Genomic DNA, 24,020 nt, shown 5'->3' with positions numbered 1-24,020 from the left:
TTTGCAATATTGTGTTCCTGTTTTGTTGTTGTTTTCTGTTTGTTTGTTTGGTGGGGGATCTTTTGTTTCATATCTGGTGCGTTGCACCCCGTCCTCCTGAGCCAACGACCGTCACTTTCAACACAGCCACTTCTTGTCTTCTGCTGCCACCTACAGGTGTCATTGCGGCACTACTACTGCTGCTGCTGCTGCTGCTGCTGCTGCTGCTGCTGCTGCTGCTGCTGCTGCTGCTGCTGCTGCTGCTGCTGCTGCTGCTTCCTTGGCCTCCTTCAGCTGCTGCTCGGCTCTCTGGGTGTTTCTGCCGCTGAAAATTATTTTGTGATTGTGAGCTTTTGTGTTTCCTCTGCAGGTGAACAGTCGCTGTGTGTGTGTGTGTTGTAGTAAACTCCGAGACGGCGGACAGCCGCAGCAACATGGTCACGTGTTGATGCTTCAAACGTGGGAGGTTGGTGCCTCTTTTTTTTTTTAAGTTGCGGTTCTTTTCTTGTAAGTTTTGCTGTGACAGAATCTAAAAACTTTCCAGTCGTCATGATTTCCGATGCTTTCCTGGAAACCAGCAGTGGGCATGAGGTGTTAAGTCTCTCTGCACTTTGAATGCACTTGGCACAAATCTATTATTTGCAGAACACACAGGCAGTGTAGACGTATATAGAAGTCCATACAAGTACAAGTACAGGAGGAGGAGCTGGCAGAGTGCAGCCCCCTCCAGTGGAGGGACTGGGAGATAAGAGACGACAATTAAAGAGCACTAAACCACCCACCCACTCATCCTCCCCACACTCATCCCCCGCCCTCCCTCTCCTCCTTACCAAAACAAAAAACAAAAATCCATGTCAGAGTGTTTGCACTCGTTCTCAGACATATTTAGGTCCAGACGAGGAGGGAGTTTCAGTTTGCCTGAGTTGTAAACAAACTGTAAGTCGATCATCCCGCAGCAACGCTCCTCCGCAGAGGAAACGCCATCCCACCAGAGCTGTAAATATTGAGATTTTCAGCCGAGGTCAAAGGGAGAGAAGAAGGACGAGGAGGAAGAGGAGAAAAAAAATACTCCTGTCAAATACTTTCGGTCTCTAATGCAGCGGTGATGACGGCTCACTGCCTTGTTTCCCTGCTTTAAATCATGTGGTTCTCAGGGACTCAGAGTTTGGATGTGTGGGAAAACGCCGGGATGGCTTTTATTATTTTAAAAAATAAAAAGGAACCGTTGCCTCGTATTTCTCATCATATCAAGGTCTTAATCTGTCAAACTCCAATATAATGTGGCCTTGGCCTACATTTGCAACCTGCAATAAGAGGCAATATTTACACGCACGCACGCAGGCACACACTCACACTCACACACGCCAAACATTTTACCCTGGGCCCTGTTAAAGTCAGGATATGAGTCCTGAGTGAGAGCCATAAAGCAGAGCTAATAAAATGTTCCAGTTCCTGCTGCAGCTCCCTCACGCCGCTGCGTGCACACACACACACACACACACACACACCAGCAGCAGATCTCGCTGGGTTGTCCTCTCACACTCTCACACACAGACATTTTTTTATTTTACTTTTTTCTTTTCTTTTAACTTGCTAAGTCTGCATACGTAACAATATGTCACCTTGCAACTGAATATAATTAAAAAATAAAATAAAATAATAAAAATCCTCACCTCAAACGTCCGGCACACTTTCATTCAACCAATAAAAACGCTCGTAGAACTGAATTTGTGGACGAGAATCTTTTAAAGGGCCTGCAAAGGAGGACACGATCAGAACGTTTCCTCACAGTGACGCTGCCTCCTCTCGCCGCTAGATGGCAGACTTGAATGACTAATCCCTCGCCTGCCTGGCTGCATGCCTGCCCGCCTGCTGTTGGTTGCACTTGAATCCTCCTCCGCCGCCTCCTCCTCTTGCTCCTCTGCGCGCTCTCGGGAAACGCGCGCGGGTGAAGAGTTCACCAGTGCGGCTGTGACTTGGCTCGTGCCGCTGTCTGGTCCCATTTGGTTGGAGGTAGATGTTGTCTTATTGCTGGAGGAGGAGGTGGTGGAGGGAGGTGAGTGGGGAGGGGCTTAAAGAAGCACGTCTACAATAAACAGGAGCGACGGACGACCAGCAGGTCGTTTATTATTATTAGCATCACTTAACCTTCTGCCCAGGTCCACATGAATCCTCCTGCCACTCACACTGAATATTCTCGGTATGTATATATACATACCTGTGATGTGCGCATACAAAAGTTCACAAGTTGAATTTGAAAATGCATTTACTTATAGATTCTCAAAAAAATCATCTTGTTAGAATGAACCTGTCGTTATAGAAACCAATTAAAATTCTCCGGGGAAATTCGAAAAAGAATACACAAAGGCTAAGAGGGTTTGGTTTTTATCATAATTATTGTTTCTTCCTGCTGAGATAAATATATTTTAAATCAGGGTAAACAAAAACAAGCGGCAGAAGGAAGTAAGGAGGTGAAGAGGAAGTAAAGTGAAATGATTCTCTTTCCCGCTTTCTTCCAGCCAGTTTATCCTCCGTCCCCTCTGGATCCTCCACCTTCAGTCATCACGGGGTCCTTATCCCGCTTCTTCAGGCTCCTGCAGTTCCCCCCTTTTCGCCACTAGTGAGCAGCAGAGACCAACACTGGGCTCCGACACTCCGTGCATCTTCATCTGCTGCTTCTTTCATTCGTGTGAGTGAGTTTTTAACGCGTTAAATGAAGAAATCATTATTTAATATGCGCGCGCGCACGCACGCACACACACACACACACACACACAACGCTCTGGGTTGTGTGTGTCACCAGTCTGACCCAGACTGCACTTCCTGCTCAGCAGACAACTAGTGCCCTTTAGACACATACACACACACACACACACACACACACACACTGGCCATAGGGCTGACACAGACGGAGCTGATAACAGGGGTTAGTTGCCCTCATCAGTCCCACTTACAACCTGATGGTGGTGGGCCTCTCTCTCTTTCTCTCGCTCTCCCTCGCACACACACACAGGTACACGACACACACCTTATCTCCAGTCGTGGGCCTCTCCTGCTCTCCCGTCACACTCCTGTCCCCCCTTATCGGAGCCTCTTCCTCAGGGAGACCTGGACCAGCTTTGTGTGTGTGTGTGTGTGTGTGTGTGTGTGTGTGTGTGTGTGTGTGTGTGTGTGTGTGTGTGTGTGTGTGTGGTGATGGCAGGAGGAAGTGAGTGAAGAGCAGAGGGCAGCAGACAGACCAGCCGGCCGCTCCGGTCACGTGACCTGCAGAACGTAACGTTTCCCCCCCAAAACTGTCGGGTTTATTTCACAGCGTCTGGGCGGAAAAAGAGGCTGCAGTTCTGAGATCTGACGGTAGTGGAGGAGCATTTGATCATCTGAGTGAGTTCACAACAGCTTCGAGGCGTCCTTTTGGTGCAGGAGGGCGACGCCGACGCTTGATGACCTCATGGTGGGCAGAGTCAAACTAGAGTCAGCCAGCAGTTGGGTAAAACCTTCAGTTTCTGCTGCTCTTCTACTGATCTTCCTTCTTGTTCCTCCAGACTGATCTGAGGTCCTCCTTGTTTTCTTAGCCTCCATGAGGGAGGAAGGTGATTGGTTGGGCAATAGTAAGAGCTAAAAAAAAAACAAAAAAACATTGTGACTGGAGCCTGGTCAGATAATGGTTTGATGATGATGTGATGAAGATGATGATTGTGATGTGATGGTGATGATGATGATGATGATGGTGTTGTGAGGGACTGGAGGCTCAGTGATGCTGCTGCGTGGTGATTGGAGGAGGACGCAGGAGCATCTGCACCTCTTTAGGGGGATAAAAAATGGTTAATGATAAAAGCTACATATTTATCTTCCTCCCCGTCCCCCTCTTCAGAGATCCAGCCTGTCTCAACCCTGCCTCCCCCACCTCCCCCTCCCCCCCTCCCAGAGCATTTAGCTCTAACAAGTGCTCTTATAGTTAATGAAATTTCCTTGTCTCTGCGCAAATTTCTGCGATTAATCTCCACCGAGCAAGCGAGTCCTCCTCCTCCTCCTATTCCTCCTCCTCCTCCAGTCACCTCTTAATAGCATCACCTCCACCTCCTCCGCCTTTACTCCGTCCTCCCCTCCTCCCATCCACTCCTCTCTTTTTCTCCTCTCCTCATCTAGTCACATCTTAATAGCTTCTCCACCCTCCTCTTCATTCCTCTTCTCTCCTCCCCTCCTCACCTCCTATATCTCCTTGCCTCCTCCTCTTCCTCCTTCTTTGGTGCTGAACCAGAATTCCAGCCCTCCTCCCTCAGCTCGTCTCTGCCTTCTCACTTCCCTCCCTCTCCATCCTTGGTATTCAAATTTGCAAGAGTGTAATTGTGTGCAGAAGAGGAGAAGGATGGTAAGGAGGAGGAGGAGGAGAAGGTGGAGGTGGGTGAAGAGGAAGAGGAGATGGATAAAGAAGAGGGGGAGGAGGAGGTGGATAAACAGGAGAGGGAGAAGTAGAAGAGGATAAAAAGGAGGAGAATGAAGAGTAGGAGGAGAAGGAAGAAGACGAGGAGGATAAAGAGTGGGGGGAGAAGGAGGATATAGAAGAGGAGAATGAAGAGGAGGAGGAGCAGGAGGAGATAGATGAGGAGGTGGAAGTGGATAAAGAGGATGAAGAGGAAGAGAGGTGGATAAAAAGGAGGAGAATGAGAAGGAGGAGGAGGATGAAGAGGAGGCTCTGCCAACATTGTCCTCGTCTCTGCAGCTCGGATCGATCAGTGGTCTTAAGTTTATCTGATTTTTATCAGCAGGGCCGTCAGGGGGGCGGCTCGATGGGCCGCGCCCGTGTCAAGTTGACCTTTTCAGGGACGGCGGTGGCGGCGGCGCTCCCTCCCCCCTCCCCATCCCCCCCTCACCCTCAGGAGGCTCCCCCCCACCCCCTCCCTCCGTCAGCGGCTGAGTGGCACGAGTCGCTTGGCGCCGCCGACAAAGTCTGCAGAGACGTCTATATCAGCGGCGGGTGCGGCTGACAGCGGCCGGCTGGCGTATTTACAAAGTGTCGCGCGGCCGTGACACTTTGCCGATGATCGGCGCCTAATTTATGCGGCCAAATCTCCCCGGCGCAAAAATGAAAGCTAATAGAGTCATTAGCCGCTAATTCGAGCCGGGATACCTTGTATAAATTGGCTTACTTTGTAAAGCCCTCCCACGATAATACCCCCCCTCCCCCCCCCCCACAGCCCCTACCCCCACTAGACAGACCTACAACACCCACACACGCACGCACACACATTGAGCGTTTAAGCTGTGTCGTGTTGTGAATGTGTGTGTGTGTGTGTTTGTTAAACAGCTTGTGTTTCCGCACACACTACCGCAGTCAACTTCTTTCTGTGTCTGTGTGTGTGTGTGTGTGTGTGTGTGTGTGTGTGTGTGTGTGTGTGTGTGTGTGTGTGTGTGTGTGTGTGTCCGTGCCCCCAGTCGGACGCACTGAGTGCTGAGGTGTTGGCTGTGTGTGCGTCGTGTTGTGTTGTTGTGTCGCGTCGCTCCGGACCGCCGATTATGACATGAAATGTTTATGAGCATCGATCAGCGAGGAGTCGCTGAGGATCTTCGGCCGCCGCTTAAACTGACGGATGCTCACTAACCCCTCGATAGGATGTCCTGCGCATGCACACGCAAGCACTTCTTCAAACACGCACGCGCACGCACACACACACACACACACACGTGCATGCTCGCAGACTCACAGACTCAGTCTGTCGCCCTCACAGACGCTGGATGATTCATCTGAGCCGTTCAGATCAGTTTAATCACTCGTCATCGTAGGAGGTTGTGATTGGTGGAAAAATCATAAAGCAGGAGATCCACAAACCAAGGCTGAACTTCATCCTCTTCGCATCGGAGCCTCAGACACTCTTTGTTTTATTTTCATTGGTTTTGACTGAAAAGAGGTCTGTTCGAATCACATGGCTGCTGGGTTTATTTGCAGGGAGATTTGCAGGAAAATAAAAAATATCTACCGGGTCAAAGGTACCAACTGGGAACCAAAGATGCAGTCATATTGGTCGCAGTGCTCTGAAATGTGATCAGTAAAAGGGGAGGAGTCAGGAACCTGTGCTGAGTTAGAAAGTACAGACAACTGCAGCGACTCAGCAGCTTTGAAGACCAGAATCATTACCTTCAGTCGGTTATGATTGACACTCAGAAGTCAAGCTTTGTTCCAATTTGAGACCAAGAACTGGAGGAAGTGGAGGAACTGGAGACACTGAAGGAACTGGAGAAACTGAAGAAACTGAAGGAACTGGAGAAACTGAAGGAACTGGAGAAGCTGAAGGAACTGGAGGAACTGAAGGAACTGGAGAAGCTGAAGGAAGTGAAGTTCTCATGACAAGTTTTGCGAGATGTTTGCGGGTTTCCCCAGCGACGGAGGAGGTGATGAAATGATGGATGGATGGAGGAATGAGTAAATGGATGGATGATCGGGTGGATGGAGGCGGTCATGGCTGAGTTACAAACCCACAGCTGGACCTTTGCGGGCCATGGAATTCACACTCATGATGTCACTGGTGTGAAATCTTTCCGCGGCTGGAAGCTGCTGCCAGTGATGACGTCGGGAAAAAAAGGGATGGTGCCAACTCCTGAAACTCCTCTGTGTTTCTTCTGGAAGGTCCTGACAGCAGAGCTGCACTCGACCGCCAGACGGAACAGACGATGTGGATGAAGGAGAATTAATGTGCCGCTCTCACACACCGACCGTAACTCTTCATTAGGACGTTTAATCACTCGTGTTTTATTGCCGTTTGAGAAAAACTCCCCAGAAGGAGATGTGAACCAGCACACTGGGACCAGACGGTCTGGAGGAACCACAGTGGGAGGAACCTCAAAACCACCGTCCTGCTGGCCACGTCAGAAAAAAAACCCCTCTTGTCTCACTTTATAAAGGTCCAGTGTCTGAAATAAAAATTCTTTATGCAACTAAAAATTGAAACGATGTTTAAAGGAAACCCGGCATTTCAGGTAAGAATCGTTCTAAGGGTAGGAAAACCTTTTATAACACTTTTATTGTCCTGCGATTATACACTTTTATTCATGTATTTATGGGCAGTATGTTCATCTTTTAGCAATATAAAAATGATAAATCAAGCCACATTTTGCACTGTATAATGATGATGATGATTCATCCTTCCTTCCTCTCGCCTCCTCCCCAGCCTCATTACGGATCAACGTGACGCCGTTGTCATCCTGATGAATCAGGATGTTTGCAGCAGATCAGAGGTGTCGCCGCGGCAACCCGCTGTCGCTGTTGGTCGAACATGACACGACTGCGGTTCCTTATGAGAAGGGAAAATTAACAGTGTTTGTCTGTGTGAATTCATTCAAATATGAAAAAAATCTAAAGTCATTTTTTTCTCTCTCTGCTTGTTGTGTTGCAGTGGAAACGTCTGGATGGAGCCAGAACCAGAACCAGAACTTGAACCAGAGAGAGAGAGAGAGAGCAAGAGAGAGAGGTGCAGTAGAGCACAGCCTGGTGGTCGAAGGTAAAATGTGCCGTAACGCGACGTCGTCATCACTCTGGACATGTTCGATGAAGGAAAAGTTATGTCACAAAGTATTCACACACACACACACACACACACACACACACACACACACACACACACACACACACACACACACACACACTCGCTCAACTTCAAACTTGTCGTCCTGCTGGACTGCACAGTGTCTCTCTCTCCTCCCTCAACTGCCCCAAAATCCTTCCTCTGTCACCAAAGTCCCGCCCCCTCTGCCAACTGGCTGCTGTGACTCCACCCACACAGATGTTGCTCACGTGTCAGAGATCCATTTGTGAGTCCATATTGTAGCACAGACTGAAAATAAGCAGCATTTTACAGCGTTGTGGAGCAGCAGCAGCAGCAGCAGCAGCAGGTCTCTCTGAATTGCTTCTGAATCTGAATCGGTGAATCGTTTCTGTTTGACCTCCACCATTCTTTGAAAACTGGAGTGAACTGCTGTGTCACTCTGGAGGCCTCCTTGCAGCATTTGGTTTTTGAGTTATGGAGGAAAACGACGTGCAAAAAAAAAAGAAATAGCCTGTAGTGAACTGAAGACTCACTGAGTCACTGATCAACTGACTGTCGGCAACCGACCGCAGTGTGCAGCACCTGCATCGGGACAAACGGGAAGTAGGAGAGGAAGAGATGAATCCAGGCTCGGTGGAGGGGCGGAGCCAGGAGAGACACAGCAAGGGGGCGGAGCCAGGAGAGACAGGAAGGGGGCGGAGCCTACAGGCCAGAGTCTAAATTTCTTCTCGTTTGTTTGTTTGATTAATTTGCGGCGGCTGTAACCTCGTTCTGTCACACGTCTCCTTCACTGGGGGGGGTGCTGCTGGGGGAGGAGGAGGGGGCGGGGCTTATTTTAGCAGGGTGTTAAGTGGCCCCATAATGTCACGGTAATACTGGGTCAGCCCCTCCTCCCCCACCACACACACACACACACACACACACACACACACACACACACACACACACAGCGCTCCTCCACTGGAGGGATGGGAGGACGAGGAAAAACGTCCCTCGTTCATCTTCCAGAGAGATGGAAAAAAAAGAGGAGTCGACGGTCTGAGCTGCTGAGTCGCTGCCGACACACATGCACAGACACACACACACACATGCACACACACACACACACACACACACACTGGGTGGTTAATTGTACATCTTTACCATCCAAAGCTTCCTTCCTCAAAGTAGGTTTAAGATGAAGAGTTTGATCTGATGTGTGTGTGTGTGTGTGTGTGTGTGTGTGTGTGTGTGTGTGTGTGTGTGTGTGTGTGTGTGTGTGTGAGAGAGCGCTTCCAGGAGGGAACCAGTCAAATCAGCGTCCTCCATCCTGACGAGGTTGTCAGAGGCGGCGATTTAATCTCTTAATAACCAACAAGACTCCCCTCCACTCTCCGTCCCCTTCCCCCTCTTCCCCCTAACACCCTCACCCCTCCTCTCCACACTCTGATCACATCTGGTCACAAATCACAGCGAGCGCCGAAACAAACAAACAAACAAACAAGCAAAACCTCGCAGGAACGTCCACGACTGAATCCTCCCTCCTCGTCCCTCCATCGCCGCCTCGTCGTCTCCCTGCTCCACTAACGCAAGTTGTCACCGCACATCATGACTGATTGGAGGAGGAGGGGGAGGAGGAGGAAGAGGAGGAGGAAAAGGGGGTGGAGGAGCAGGAGGTTGAAGAGAAGGAGGAGGAGGTAGAGGAGGAGGTGGAGGAGGGAGAGGCGGATGAGGAGCAGGAGGAGGAAGAGCACGAGGTGGAGGAGGAGCAGGAGGACGATGAGGGGGGAGGAGGAGGAGGGAGACTAATGAGACGAGGATGTCTGGGAAGTTCAGTTGATTTCCTGCAGGACTCTGATTCACTTCCTGTCACATGGCCCCTCAGTTCCTCAGGCTGATGACTGAGGAGAGCTGATTCCACCACCAGCCCTGGGAGAAAAAAACCCTCATCATTTCATATCTTGTCATGGACAAACAGTGGAGAGTGGATGACTGTTATGTTACTGATGGTCAGATTCTTCAGAGCTCGGGTCAGCCTTGGCTCAGTCACTCAGTCCTGCTGGCGAAGGCCTGCTGACCTCCAGAAAACTGATTTCTGATCTTACTGCCAGCGGCTGGACTCAGTTCATGGTGTTGCACTCAGTGGCTGCACTGTCACCTCCTCTCTGTTAGTGCTGCATCTTCTGGATCTGTGATGCTGCCAGTCTGAATCTTCTCGCATCCATCTGGAAAAGATTCTCTCTGAATCGCTTTTACATGGTCTGTCTGTCTGTCTGTCTGTCTGAATCTGGCTCCGCCCACAGACCTAAAATGACTTTGTTGCGACTTGATGCACATTTTCTTTTTTCGCTCCCCCCAAAAATACCAATGGAAACTACAAAACACCTTCTTGGAGCACTTTCTTGGACAACGAGGCTCCGTGTGTGTGCGTGCACGTACGTGTGTGTGTGTGTATGTATACATTTGTGTACATCAGCTGTTGTGAGATACTGTTTGTGCGACGGTGTAAACCTTCAAATTGGTCTCCTCGTCCCACCGCCGGTACAGCAGCGGCCCTCACCTCCCAGCCTCCCGCCGTGGCCCCTCCCCTCTCGCCACCCCCCTCCCCCCAATCCGTCCCCGTTGCCGCGGTGACGGCTGTAACTCCGGTGATTAATGTCCCAGGAAGTGAAGAGTGTTGCTGGGGACGGGGTAGGAACGCAGCGACTTCCTGTGTTGTTGTGGCGGCGGAGGAGCTGGAATGCTTCTGGTGTCCCACCGCCGGCGTCCAGCTTTTAGCTAATTAGCTAAATCAGCTCGCTGGGGCTTAATTAGAAGGAGCTCACACGCACACACACATGCACATGCACACACACACACACACACACACACGCACACATCCCGGGGCTCTTTAATTACCCTCAGGTTCGTTAGCAGAGAGAGCGGCCTGCGGCTCTAATTAACTGTGTGTGTGTGTGTGTGTGTGTGTGTGTGTGTGTGTGTGTGTGTGTGTGTGTGTGTGTGACCCTAATATGTTGCCACCACCAAATATGATAAATAGATCAGAAGTCTTTATTTAGTCCCGGGGAGGACGGAGGCAGGAAGCGGGAATTAAAAGGCGGCAGGATAAAAGATTGAGATCCGGAAAGATTTGAGCCTCCGGTGAGCGACGGGCTGGCGGGCGGGGGCGAGCGAGCAAGAGAGAGAGAGAGAGCGAGAGAGAGAGAAGGTGATGAAGATGGAGGGGCATCGGTGATGTCAGCTGACCACCGAGGAGGAGGAGGAGGAGTCTGTTATCTGTTGTTCCACGACAGCTCTCAGCGAACAGCAATTAGACAGACAGACGAGTGATGGAGGGCAGCAGTGTGTGTGTGTGCGCATGCGAGTGTGTGTGTGTGTGTGTGTGTGAAAGCACTGCAGAATCTGTTTGTGTTGGCTGAGCCAACTTTTGCGCCGTTGAATTATCGGTTAGCCACACATTGAATCAAAACATTGGTGAGCACCAATCGACAAACCCGAAACGTTTTTTCAGTTCACCACCTGGTGGTCGCCATGGGGAACTGACACAGCAGCAGCAGAAGAAGAAGAAGAAGAATTCATGCAAATGTGTTTTTTTTTTTCTCTATGCAAACTTTGAAAATTGGTAAAATTTGGTCAATGGACGACAGAAACTTACAGTGAGCTTCAGGGCACTTCTGAAATGAATATATTTTTTTCCATTTTTGTCGGGCAATTTGTGCGACACATTTGTGTTTAAAGTTAATTCAGCTGTCATTTACAAAAAAAAAAAGCTCTTGTAGATGATTAGAACCGCAGCTGGATCAGGTCCAGTCTTCTTTGCCTCATTAGCAGCGGTGCTAAAGCTAATGCTAATGCTAATGCAAATGCGTTTTCAGTTTCACAGTTCCTGTTTTTTCCCTCCCTTGTCTTGACTTGACTGAAATTTTGAGGCGACTATTTTGTCCTAGTGTGTCAGTGACAAATGACAAAGAAGAAGAAGCACAAGAAATACAGATTTACCTTAAATTTAACAAATAAAAATAGATGAAGCGAATATATACATCAATAAACAGATAAATCAGCAGGCTCGTGAAGAAGACGAAGATTCCCGTCGCCGCTCTGTGGTGCTTCAGGTTTTTTCTCAACTTCAGGCTGCAGGAGAAACCTTTCCGTTCATCGCTAATGGTGACGATAGCAGGTGAAGGACACACTCAAACGACTCAAACGACTCACTCTTGTTTTTTGAAGTTGTTCCTCTCGATGGGGGCGACTGCCTGACACGGAAAACAGCTCCGGATAATGTTTTTTCTACTAGCAGCGTCGCACGCAGGGAACCAAACCACATTAGTGTTCAACGTTCCAGAGGCGTCGTCAAGGCTCAGGTGAGTCGTGTGGACTCACCGAGTGGCAGCAGGGACCACTCAGACGACTCGCATGACTCACACGACCCCCTGGATTTGATTCGCGTGAATCAAACACGCAGCGACGCGGGACGATGAAAGCAGCGACTGATAATTAGAGGTGTGATAAGATTTCGTGTTTTGTGATCCGACGTTTCCTCCAGGTACGAGTCATCACACACACACACACACACACACACACACACACACACACACACACACACACACACACACAGGCCCCCGTCACAGCCTGACAGTCAGAGCTCCAACCTTCAGCCATTCATCAGTGTCACCGTGTCGCCGTCGGTTTGGGCCCCGGGGTCCCGTCGCTTCTTCATTACGGTCCGAATAAATCTGAAGTAAAAAGCCGCCGATGATTTATTAGCTTCCGATGGCGTCGCGCCGCTTAGCACGGTCCGCCGCCGCTGCCGCCTCGACCACTGCCGCCACCTGCAGAGAGAGAGAGTGAGAGAGAGAGAGAGAGAGAGACGGCTCCTCCGATGCCTGCGGCCGGAAATTCAGTGTGACAGCGCAAAGATGTTTTTTTGAGGGGGGTAGTGATGATGATGATGTCATCACTTTAATCCCTGAGTTTGTTCTGTTGAGAGGAATAGGAGGCAGAGGAGGAGGGTTTTAGCCTTGGTTGGAAGTGGTGACATCCATCTTGAAAATCTCTGACCTCATCTGGAGTGATTTTGTTTTCTCTTTTCTTGTCACCAATCAGGGTCCTTCTTTCTAGTCACGACGCAGAAACAAGAAGGAGAAACCTTGTTACCCCCCCCCCCGCCCCCCTCCTCCAGGAAGAGACTGATAGCTGAGCTACTGTTAACTCTGTTGCTAACTCTGCTGGACTACAATTTCCTCAGTAGAAGAAGACCAGGGAACTGACAGCAATGAAGGTTATTTTTTCTCAGCAGCAGCTGCTGACTGGCTGACTGACAACAGTTTGACTCCTCCCACTACATGACATCACTTGCACCAGCTTGTTGGCTAAACTGGTCGATGGTAAAGTGTTCTCTGCCGGCGGTTTTCACTGGTTGTTTTCTTCTCAGAGGTCCAGCCTGCTCCAGAGTGGTCCAAACTGATATGGTCCTGATTCATCCAGACTGGTCCAGACTGGTCTTTTCTGGTTCAGACGTGTCTAGTCTGGTCCAGACTGGTCTGGCCTGGTCTGGTCTGGTTCAGACTGGTCCAGATGACAGAGCTCCAGCTGACTCCCGGCCATGTCAGCAGCAGCAGCTGAGAGCTGCAGGTGTCACATTGTCCTGGTTGTCAGTAACCCAGTTACAGCTGGACCGCCAGGGGGGGCTGAGCTCGGCGTCGCACATCCATAATGAAACAGGTAACACACACACACACACACACACACACACAAATTAAACGAAACACAGATTTCAGAAACTGGTCTGGGAGCCAGTGAGCAGAAACCTCCCCCACCCCCCACTCCCTCCCCCCGCCCCCCCCGCCCAGGAAATGAATTTCTTTCGTCGTTGTTAATTAATTATGCATTAGCGAAGGCGAAAGTGGGCGGAGCCAGGACACAGAGAGGAAAAGTGGATTTTCTCGCCACCTCCACCTCACATCCTGCTTCCCCTGGTGCTGCTCTGGCACTCTGTGTGTGTGTGTGTGTGTGTGTGTGTGTGTGTGTGTGTGTGTGTGTGTGTGTGTGTGTGTGTGTGTGTGTGTGTGTGTGTGTGTGTGTGTGTGTTGGCTCTAATGGTGTTTAATGCCCAGACTAATGGCTCCAGCAGGGAATCCTGGTGCCGGGCCGGTCCAGGCCGTGGCTGACGGCTGGCAGGGCCATCCCTCATCCTGATACCGTGTGGAGGTGAGTGCCAGGGGAGCGGGAGTGCACACACACACTCTCACACATACACACACAGAGCTCTCTGCTATCTCGCTCTCTCCTCCTGCTTTGTTTTGTTATCCCTGGTTCAAATATAAAGCAGGTTGACAGAAGTTGGTTCCCTCACTTTTTATCTTCACCTCAGCATCAAATTTGTGTTTGTTTCTTTTTTTTCATTTTTCAGAGTCACAAGTGTTTTCTCCCGTTCGAAAGCCTGTTTTCCAGACTTCTGATTGGTCTCTGTCACGCAAGCAATGTGACTCGAAATTGTAAAGGCGACACCACTTTAATTTTTCCCAGATTTTTATCAATTTTCTCACAGACACATCGTCAGGCTTCCCAGCACGTTCACACACTTTGGGGTCGACCTGATCCAGATCTGGATCCAAGTGCAGAGTGTGAACACACCCTGAAAGAGCTGAGTGAGGTGATGATGATGATGATGATGAAGAAGAAGAAGGCGGCAGCTCTGAGGAGAAGATTCAGGTCAGAAATCTCTCCGTTTTTATCAGGTCAAATTAGCTTCAGTTTGCCGTTGGGGGGGGGGAAGTGTGCATGTGTGTGGGTGTGTGTGTGGGTGTGTGTGGTTGTAGTTGTGTGTAGGCAGGTGTGGGTGAGGTGAGAGGGTGAGTCGGGGCTGCTCCACTACAGATGCTCTGTTGCCGGGTGACACCACTCAGGCCAGGAAGCTGGATCCCATGATTAATCACAGCGGCCCTCCGCTGGTCATCAGGCAGACTGCAGCCGTGATGAATGAGCCGTGTCACAATCAGTGACGCTCGCACGCACACTCTGTCTCGCTCACACACACACACACACACACACACACACACACACACACACACACACACACACACACACATACACACGCGCGCATGCGCACGCACGTACACGTGAGGGTGAATAACACATATTCATGTCTGTCCTCCTGAAGGCCGTCGGAGCTCCGACTGCAGCTGGACTGAGTGTGTCGGAACGCCACAGAAGCTGCGTTTCCATTATCCAAAACCTAAATATGGCAATAAAAAAAACTGGTAATGGAAACGCCTACAATTTTGAAAAACCTCTCCAATATGGCTAAGGGGTTTTGACGATCTCATGATGTGGTTTTTCAGACATATCGATATAGACGTATATCGCAAAAGTGTCATGGAAACACTTTTTTCGCATTTACGCATCATCGGACGTGACGTACGGGGGTCACGTGACCAGTTCACTCAATGTGAAAATTGAGCGTTATGTTTGGACAGAGGAGGAGACGTAATATTTTTTTTGACAAGTAATCAAAAAGAAAAATTTAACAGCCGTTCTTGACAGCAAACATACGTAAAACAAACAAAACCAAACATAATTCTGGTGAATCGCGCGGGACGAGATTTTACGAGAATTATGGCTCATGCGCTTCACACCATTCAGTGGAAACGCTTGCAAATCGCAATTGACTTATTGTCTTAATTGTAGAAATATCGCTTTTATTTTGCAAAAGACTACAATGGAAACGCAGCTAGAGCTTCCCAGAAACAGGAAGTGGAGGGACGGCACTCGGATGGAAGCTGGATGGATGAGGAGGACCTGAGGAGCCGTGAGGAAGACGGATCTACTGGAGAGCAGCAGTTTGTGGAGGTGGAGGCGGCGCAAACGCACAAATCGGGGGAGAGATAATGAGGGAGGGGAGGAAGGGTGTGAGGGTGGAGGTGGAGGAGGAGGAGGAGGGAGAGGAAGTGAGGGGATGAGGAGGTGAACCCGCTGGGATGAGGAGAAACCTCCTGCTCAGCGGTTTCCACGGCGATGGCCGACAGGACGGCTGACAGGATGAATAATTTAGGACGAGGTGCCGACATCGATCCCGACCGGGCGCACACTCACACGCACGCACGCACGCACGCACGCTTCTCATCCTCAGCAGTCCCTCCAAACACATCTGACCTCCGTCAAAACCAACCGCACGCATTAATAAACTCTCAAACACAAACTTTTCGACCAAAAAACATTATTATTATTATTTTTTTTTTTTTAATTCAAAGCGGAATTAAATGCTGGACTCTGTAGCTCCAGTAGCTTCCTCCTCTGTCCAAACTCCTTCCTGTTTGCTGCGCTGACTTCCTGCAACTGCCACCCGACACTTCCTGGTTGGGCCCAGATGTCTTTGACCCCACCGGCCCAGCGCGGCCCGGCCCGACACGGCACAGCCCGCCCCGACACGCCATCCAAACCAAACACAAGGCCTCTTCCTGGAGAAAGAGGAAGGAGTTCTGGCTAATTTCCAGCCTCGTTTTGAATATTTCATCAGTTTATTACGCCGCCGCGCTCGCTATGATGAACGCGTACTTAAGTTGAGAGCCGCCGCCGCCGCCACATTTGTTCGTGCGAACGTTCCCGCCGCCTCTGGCACAACACACGGCCATTTTTAACCCTCCCCGAAACAATGTTTCTCCCCAAACCTCTGCGGCTTCGCAGGCACCTCTTCCTCCTCATCCATCACCGCGGCTGAACGAGTGACCGGGGAATGACCTCGCTCGCTAGCTCTCACACACACACACACACACACACACTCATTTTGTCATCAGACACACACACACACACACACACACTCATTTAGACACAAACACAAATGGGAGAACACGTTACCGACTCGCACAAAAGCACAATTCATTCATCACAAACGATGGATACCTTGGATCGCGCTCAAACGCACACACAAACACACACACACATACACTCTCAAGCACACACGCACACACACACACTGAAATGCATGCACGCTCACACATCGCGGGCCCTATCACAGCCGTTACAGATGGCTTCTCCTCCTCCTCCTCGCTCCTAAATGAATATAAATATGTCTGTTTGACATCATTCATCTGCCAGGGGAGGGGCGCACTTCCCGCCTTTGGCCAGCGGGGGCAGTGTGGCACGTGCGGGACAAGAAGAAGCTGGAATCCTGTCTGAGGAGGGGAGCGCCGGGAGAACATGAGGAACCGAAAGAGTTTTGGTGCAAAACAGCAGATTTTTTTGGTCTGCTTCCTCTGAAAGATGAAAGCAGGAAGAAAAAAAATAGACTTTTATTCAGGCTCCGCCCACTTCCGCCAAACCAATCGGAATCAAATATCTTTCCCCTTTCTGCCGCCGCCTGCGATCACATTACAGCCTGCGATCAAACCCCTTCAGCCGCCACCGCTCTATGGTCCCGTACCGCCGGCAAATTGGCACAAAATGGCGTCCGTCGAGCGAAACGCTCTGATTGGTTGACCGACAGGCAGCGTGCACAAAAATCTAAATCACCACCGTGATTTGGGGTTTCTCCAGTATTAATGCTCCGAGTGTCCCCGGATCCCCGCTTCCTAACCGCAGTGTTTGCCGAGTCCTGAGGGGGGCGACAGCGGGCTCCCAGTCGATGGCCTTCTGCTGCAATCTGGGCTCCATATGTCATTAAGCCCATTAGGGAAACACTGGGACTGGCTCCGCCTCCTCGCCTCGTTTTTCCTCTTCGTTAACAAGCTCTTGTTCTCTCTCGCGCTCTTTTTTTTTTTTTCCATTTTCTCCTGTTATTTGTTTTCGCCCCTTTTTCCCGTCCGCCTGGCCCTCCCACACCACCGGGGGCAGTGTAACTCTGATTCAGCGGCGGCCTGATTTTTTGCCTTTTTGTCCGATGAGGCAAACAAACCAATTGGTTGCCAGTTTGGCAATCTGGCCCCTGGAGGTCACGCGGAGGTCACGGCGTGGATGCCTCCACACAGCCGCCGCCCTCCCTTCCTCCCCCTCTTCTCCTGTCCTCCCCCCCCCCCCCTTCCTCCATTCCTGTGACGGTTTGGTTGCCAGGGAAACCCCCCCCCCCCCGTTGTAACGGTGAAACTGGTGGGGCGGGCACACAGCTTTGTCTCGCCCCCCGTGATGAAGGATTGACCACCCCCCCCTCCCTCGCACCCCTGACCCCCCCACCCCCCCTTTTACGGTGAGAGACCCCTGTGGCCGAGTGGGCGAGCGAGCGTCCGACCGGCCTGATCAGGTTCAGCGGAGCTTCAGACGCCATCGTCACCGCCGCTCGGCGACCTCGACTTCTGCTGCTGACGCGTCCAGCTGAGAACACACGCACACACACACGTGTGTGTGTGTGTCCGCAGACAAACACACTCGCTTTACACAGCACACAGCACTCGGAGGACACACAATGGATCCTCGTCGCCTGTCGCCATGGCGACCGCTTCGCTGGCGTTCCGCCGCGGCGGCGATGATGTATGTGGTGACACTTTCGACCCTGCGCTGAACTCAGCCGACTCGCCACGGACGCGCAGAAGGCAGGTTTCACATGGCGGCGTGTGTGTTCATTTAGCCCTCTGTTTGCAACTGGCTGCTGCTGCTGCTTTGAAAGCTGTTGGTTGACCCTTCCACATGTTTGGAATGGGACTGAAATAAAAGAAGAAGGACTCAGAGGGCGGAGCCAACGCCTGGCTGGGAGGCGGGGGGGACACTTACCTCGGGAGCGAGTGTTGGTGCCCTTTGTGATGTCACAGAAGAAGTTGTGAAACAAAAATTTGTGTATTCAGGAGGGACTTTTTTCATTTCTGGGGTTTTCACTGACTGGACAGAGACACATATCAATATATATATTTACATATATGTATTTATATATATATATGTACACACACACATACCTGGGACAACTCAATTTGAATCACTTCAACCTTTAATGCCCTTCAATGCATCAAATCTTTCAGTTCTCCGCCGTCATGTCCTTCACCAACCCGTCACCTGTCAAAATCTGCTGTGCAGGGGCAGCAGACTCCGCAGCAGTAACACACAAAAAAAGGATCCGCATTTATCTGAAAACAGCAGAGAGGGACGAGGACGGAGGCCGAGCCCTCGGCCAATCACATGGCTCGGCGGCGGCCATGTGAGGCGTGTCCTTCATCAGGCAGGACGCTTCCTCAGCGCCACAACCTTGGTCTGCCATTTGGACTGACATTTACAAATCAAACACTCACACACACACACACACACACACACACACACACACACACACACACAGTGTCCCAAACACAGAGACAGCCAGACACACACACACACACACACACACACACACACACACAAAGGAATCAGGTTCTGCGACACTTTTTGTCCAATGTTGTGTGATGAGACAAAGACATGTGACGCCAGCCTGCAACCACCATAACACACATGCACACACACACAAAGCCTACACTTCTCTCCTCCTTGTTTTCCTCTCTGCTGGTGTTTAGATGCAGCTTCACTTCCCTCCAAGGCCACTAGGTTTGCTGCAGCCCACTGTGTGTGTGTGTGTGTGTGTGTGTGTGTGTGTGTGTGTGTGTGTGTGTGTGTGTGTGTGTGTGTGTGTGTGTGTGTGTGAGAGAGTCTAACTGGAGCTGACAGCCTGCAAACACAGACACCTTCTAAATCACTGGCTGTCTGTCATTTTGTTTTATTGTATTTTCTTTAATAATACAAAGCCGACGTCTGGTCCCGGACGTCTCCTGCTGGTTCCACTCAGTACCGGCTGCAGGAGAACCACCAGCTGATGCTGACCGACACCAGAATTATGACTCTGGGAGGCAAAGTTGCACCGCAGCCGACATAAATCAGGCTCAGCCGAAGACGACCTCGAAGAAGAAGAAGAAGAAGAAGGAGAAGAAGAATAGGAAGAACCATCCTCCATCACAACACAACTCGACACAACACGACCTCGTCTCCCACACCTAGCAGGGTCGCAGCCAGCAAAATATTTTCTTTTGTGGTTTTGTTGCGAGAAAGAGAGACGGAGGCAGAGGGAAGGGAGTTTTTCTTCTGTTTTTTTGTACAGAAAGAGATAAAGGGAAACAAAAGCAGAAGGGGCATTCCGACTTCTTCAGACCTGTTTGTCCTGGTCTGGCAGATAACCTGCGAGTGCCTCCCCCAACCCCTCCATCCCCTCTTCTGACAGGTCGACCTGCATGACTGGAAACACATGGTGGGGGAGGGGGGACGGTGAAGGTAGGGGGGTCAGGAAGTGCTGCACTGAGGGAAGCTCCAAGGCCACGACAAACATGGGAGACCAGGCGGGTGTGCGAGCATACCCAAGCATTATTTTTTATTTTGCAAAAGTAAGATTGACTAACGGCAACAACGTAGAAGTCGGTATCAGTTGTGTAAGCATGTGTGGGTTGTGTGTGCGTCAACAAAACAAAAAACGGCAGCCGCGTCCATCAGGGGGGAAAAGGAGAGATCACTCTGGGCCCAGGTGTGGAGGACAAGGCTGATGAGGAGCCTCCGCCGTGACCCAGATCCTGCAAAGAGACAAAGAGAAACCAGCAACAGGCAAGGGACACCTAGTGGAAACGGAGGGGCCGTCACACTTGCAACCTGAGCCGCTCACAATAACAACAGCGTCGGGCAACAGTCTTCTTACTGCTGCTAATGATCAGCCTGCAGTCTTCCCATTAACCTCCACTGCAACAAACCACAAACAATAGTAAATAATAACACACATTGTTCGTGGATCCATCGTGGATTATGTGTAAAGTGAAAATAAACACAACAGAAACGATTTGCGACCCTCCTGTTTTACTTTTTATTGATTTTCTTTTGGGTGGGCGCACTGGAATATTGAGGCAGGAAACCTAAATGACAAAAACGTTTGCCAACTTTTACTGGCACGACTCCCAGACAACCCCCAGTCGGGACCAGTTGACTTCAAGTGAAAATCGAGCGTTATGTTTGTTCTTTGTCGAAATTTTAGAATTTTATTTTGCAAAAAACTGTAATGCAGCTAGTGATGCTAATGTTGTTAGCGACCTACTGCTTCTTTCACTGCGTTTTTTTTTCGAGAGCGTTTTCAAAAATGGTCGGTTTCCTAAATCATGTTTGTTGAGATATTTTTGCATTCGGAAAAAAAAAGAATAAAATAAAGTGATTCGACTGAAAATATTTTAAAGTTCCTCCTGAGTTTCTCGTCAGTGTTGGACTGACGAGCCGACGCCCAGTCAATCTGGGGGGTGACAGGTGACTCACTGACTCACCTGCTGGCCAGTTTGTTCAATGGAAAAACAAATGGAAACCTTTTTTTACTTTCCAGTTGTCCAGACTCAGCTTCGGGTGTGCAGATCTTCCATGGTGCTTCAAAAGAGGTTGTTGAACAAAGGAAAACATTTTACAAGCAAAGACATTTTAATTGTAATTATTTCAAAGTTTTTCACATTTTTATCTGCTAGCTAGACACCATGCAGACCTCCATACCCAGCGAGTTCTCTGTTCAGTCATCCCTAGAAGCTGAGACCAGTGAGGTCCCTTTAAGGTTTTCGGCCCTCTGAGGTGGAACTTCCTCCTCTTTGACCTTTGACCTCTGCATCTCATAACGGGAGCCGCGATATTTTTGGCTGCAATCGCAATCGCACGTAGAATCGAATTGGAGCGTTTTCGCCGATGAATGACGGACACAGGAAGTGACTCCCCACCTCCTCTCCTCTCAGCTCCCCCTCCCCCACTCACTCCGCCCTGCCAGTCATGTCCATCAGCGTGCGCCGGGGACACTTCCTGTCGCCGCCCCCTGATGTGGCGCCGCTGACCTTTTCTCCCAGCTAATCCACACCAAAAAGCCCTAATTACTGCTGCCGCTCCGCTCGCCACCCTCCACCCGCTAATCAATACAGCCGATCGGCCGGCGGATCAGCCCGTCAAGCACCGCTCCGCGTGCGTGTGTTTGTGCATTTGTGTGCGTATGTGTCCTAAATGTCTTTTGTGTTTATTTCCTCCCTGAAATTTTGAATACAATAAAACAAAACTCAAGTTTTGAGGGAAAAAGAAACAAAACAACAGACAAAATACAAACATTCCAGAGATCACACAGGACGTGGACACACGCATACATACACACTGTGACACACACACACACACACACACACACACACACACACACACACTCACACTCAGACTGGTCCCTCCAGTCTGAGATGTTGTGACACTGGTTGACCTTATTGAGCGGCGGCTCTGTAAAGAGTCCCTGATTAGAATATCTTCCCTTTGACCTTTCAGCCGACTGACGTTCCCGCTGGAATCACACGACGCTGCCGCCACTTTATGCAGAGCGGCAGCGGCGCCATTTCATTAAAACCCTGGCATTTGCCAGCTAGAACGGCAGCGGTGGCGTAGGAAACGTGCCACAGTGATGATGATGATGATCATGATGATGCTGATTATGATCATGATGGTTGTGATGATGATCATGATCATGATGGTGATGATGATGATGATGGTGCTGGTGGTGATGATGATGATGATGATGATGATGCTGATTATGATCATGATGGTTGTGATGATGATCATGATCATGATGGTGATGATGCTGAGGATGGTGCTGGTGGTGATGATGATGATGATGATGATGGTGCTGGTGGTGATGATGATGCTGAGGATGGTGCTGGTGGTGATGATGATGACGGTGATGATGATAGTGATTGTGATGGTGGTGGTGATGATAATGGTGATAAAGATGATGATAATGTGGTGATGATGATGATGGTGCTGGTGGTGATGATCATGATGACGATGATCATGATGATGGTGATAAAAATGATGATGGTGGTGATGATGATAGTGATTGTGATGATGGTAGTGATGATGGTGATGATGATGGTGGTGGTGATGACAATGATGATGATGGTGATGATGATGATAGTGATTGTGATGATGATGGTGATAACGATCAAAGATCATCATCATGATGATAGTCATGATGATGATGTCATAAAAAACAAAAAACAAACAGGTGCAGGTGCTCCGAGACGAGGTGTCACTGCAGAATGTACGTAGCCGCCGCCCCCCAGGCGACACCCACACGCCCCCCCTCACCTGCATGTACAGCCGGAGGAAGTTTCCCAGCAGTGACACAGTGGCAGCATCGCACACCTTGAGAACACAGTCGTATCTGTGAGTGTGTGTGTGTGAGTGTGTGTGTGTGTCTGTCTCGCCTCCTTTTCTTCCCTCTGTCTTCGCTGCCTGTCAGTCCTGCTGAAAGTCTTTGATCTTTGTAGCAGACAAGTTAATGAAAAGCAACACAGAGAAAACAACTGGCGGCAGCACCTGCAACCTGCCCTGTGTGTGTGTGTGTGTGTGTGTGTGTGTGTGTGTGTGTGTGTGTGTGTGTGTGTGTGTGTGTGTGTGTGTGTGTGTGTGTGTGTGTGCGCGCGTCTGGCTGTCTCATGTCCTCAGGCATGTCAGTGATGAGACGGTGATGAGAGTAATGACAAGCCGACTCGCACCTTCAGGGGGAGATGGGGGGGGGGGCGAGTGGGGGGAGCCGTGCAAAACATTTATGAATATAAACTACGGCCAGAAGGGGGCAGCGGGGGGAAATGACGGGAAAAAAAAGTCCAACTACTCGCTCTTGGTGGCGCCGCTGCAGGTTGGATGAGACATGATGGTGATGATGATAATGATGAGGATGATGGTGATGATCTTAGCCAGAGGCGGAGACACAACCAGGTCATGTGACCTCCATGTCCAGGGTCGTCATTACCGTTAATGTTCTTGAGCAGTTCTTCCTGCTGCCCACCGGCTCTGCTGCTAGCGGTGACCATCAGCATCATGGGTAGAATTTCGCCAGCGTCGTGTGTAAATAAACCTACATCCTGTGATGAGCGGCTTCCTTCCCAGCCAATCCTGTGACTGGAAGGAGCCGGGGGGCAGAGCCTAGACTGTGCTGATGCTCAGGGAACAATAAGTTTAAATAGAACAATAATATTAATTGAATGGCTCCACTCACTGCCGGAAATGAGCTGTGAGTGAGTGTGTGTGTGTGTGTGTGTGTGTGTGTGTGTGTGTGTGTGTGTGTGTGTGTGTGTGTGTGTGTGTGTGTGTTCCCTCAGCTCTCACTCAGGGCCATAACTTTGCTGGAGGTGAACGGAAAATCAGAAATGAATTGTCTCACTCGAGCGCAGCATAGTTTTTAATTAACGCTGCTCGCAATATGATTTCTGTCCACCAGGTGCTACTAAATCCGCCCCACTGGGCCTTTAAAGGATGTGAAATTAAAAAAGGACGTAAGTGACTAGCGTGTGATGGTAATGGCCTGGAAATTAAGAGTATTTAAAAAAAAATTAAAATAAAAATCTTCCAATCTAAAAGTTCCATAAAGTTCCTGCAGGACTGACGGGGGCCAGAACCAATCAGAGCCTCCGCTGGGATTGGAGATCGGACCGCCCGCTCGCTCCTCGTCTCTCAACACCTGAACCTCCGCTGACCGGGTCGTGACTGCCTTTCCAGCTCGGGCAGGGGGGCTGACCTTTCACCTTTCACCTCCTCATCACCACC

At 50.1% G+C, this 24,020-nt stretch overlaps 2 long non-coding RNA genes across 2 annotated transcripts in view; both read left to right on the top strand.

The window, feature by feature from the left end:
* Positions 1 to 367: 367 nt before the first annotated feature.
* LOC142900220 (uncharacterized) lies at positions 368 to 7,955 on the top strand. Its single transcript, XR_012928866.1, has 3 exons — positions 368 to 445; positions 2,499 to 2,668; positions 7,368 to 7,955. It is a non-coding gene; the product is annotated as an uncharacterized LOC142900220 (long non-coding RNA).
* Positions 7,956 to 23,070: 15,115 nt separating this feature from the next.
* The window catches only part of LOC142900242 (uncharacterized), an 11,378-nt gene continuing 10,428 nt past the window's right edge, over positions 23,071 to 24,020 (top strand). Inside the window, exon 1 of the long non-coding RNA XR_012928870.1 lies at positions 23,071 to 24,020. This exon is cut by the window's right edge and continues 53 nt beyond it. This is a non-coding gene — a long non-coding RNA (uncharacterized LOC142900242).

The sequence above is a fragment of the Nelusetta ayraudi genome, unplaced genomic scaffold (genome assembly GCF_046127955.1).
Source record: "Nelusetta ayraudi isolate G7.1 ecotype Tasmania unplaced genomic scaffold, CSIRO-AGI_Nayr_v1 ptg000079l, whole genome shotgun sequence".
NCBI classification, from domain to species: Eukaryota; Metazoa; Chordata; class Actinopteri; order Tetraodontiformes; family Monacanthidae; genus Nelusetta; species Nelusetta ayraudi.
The sequence above is the reverse complement of the archived record's forward strand: the minus strand, read 5'-3'. Positions and strand labels throughout refer to the sequence as shown.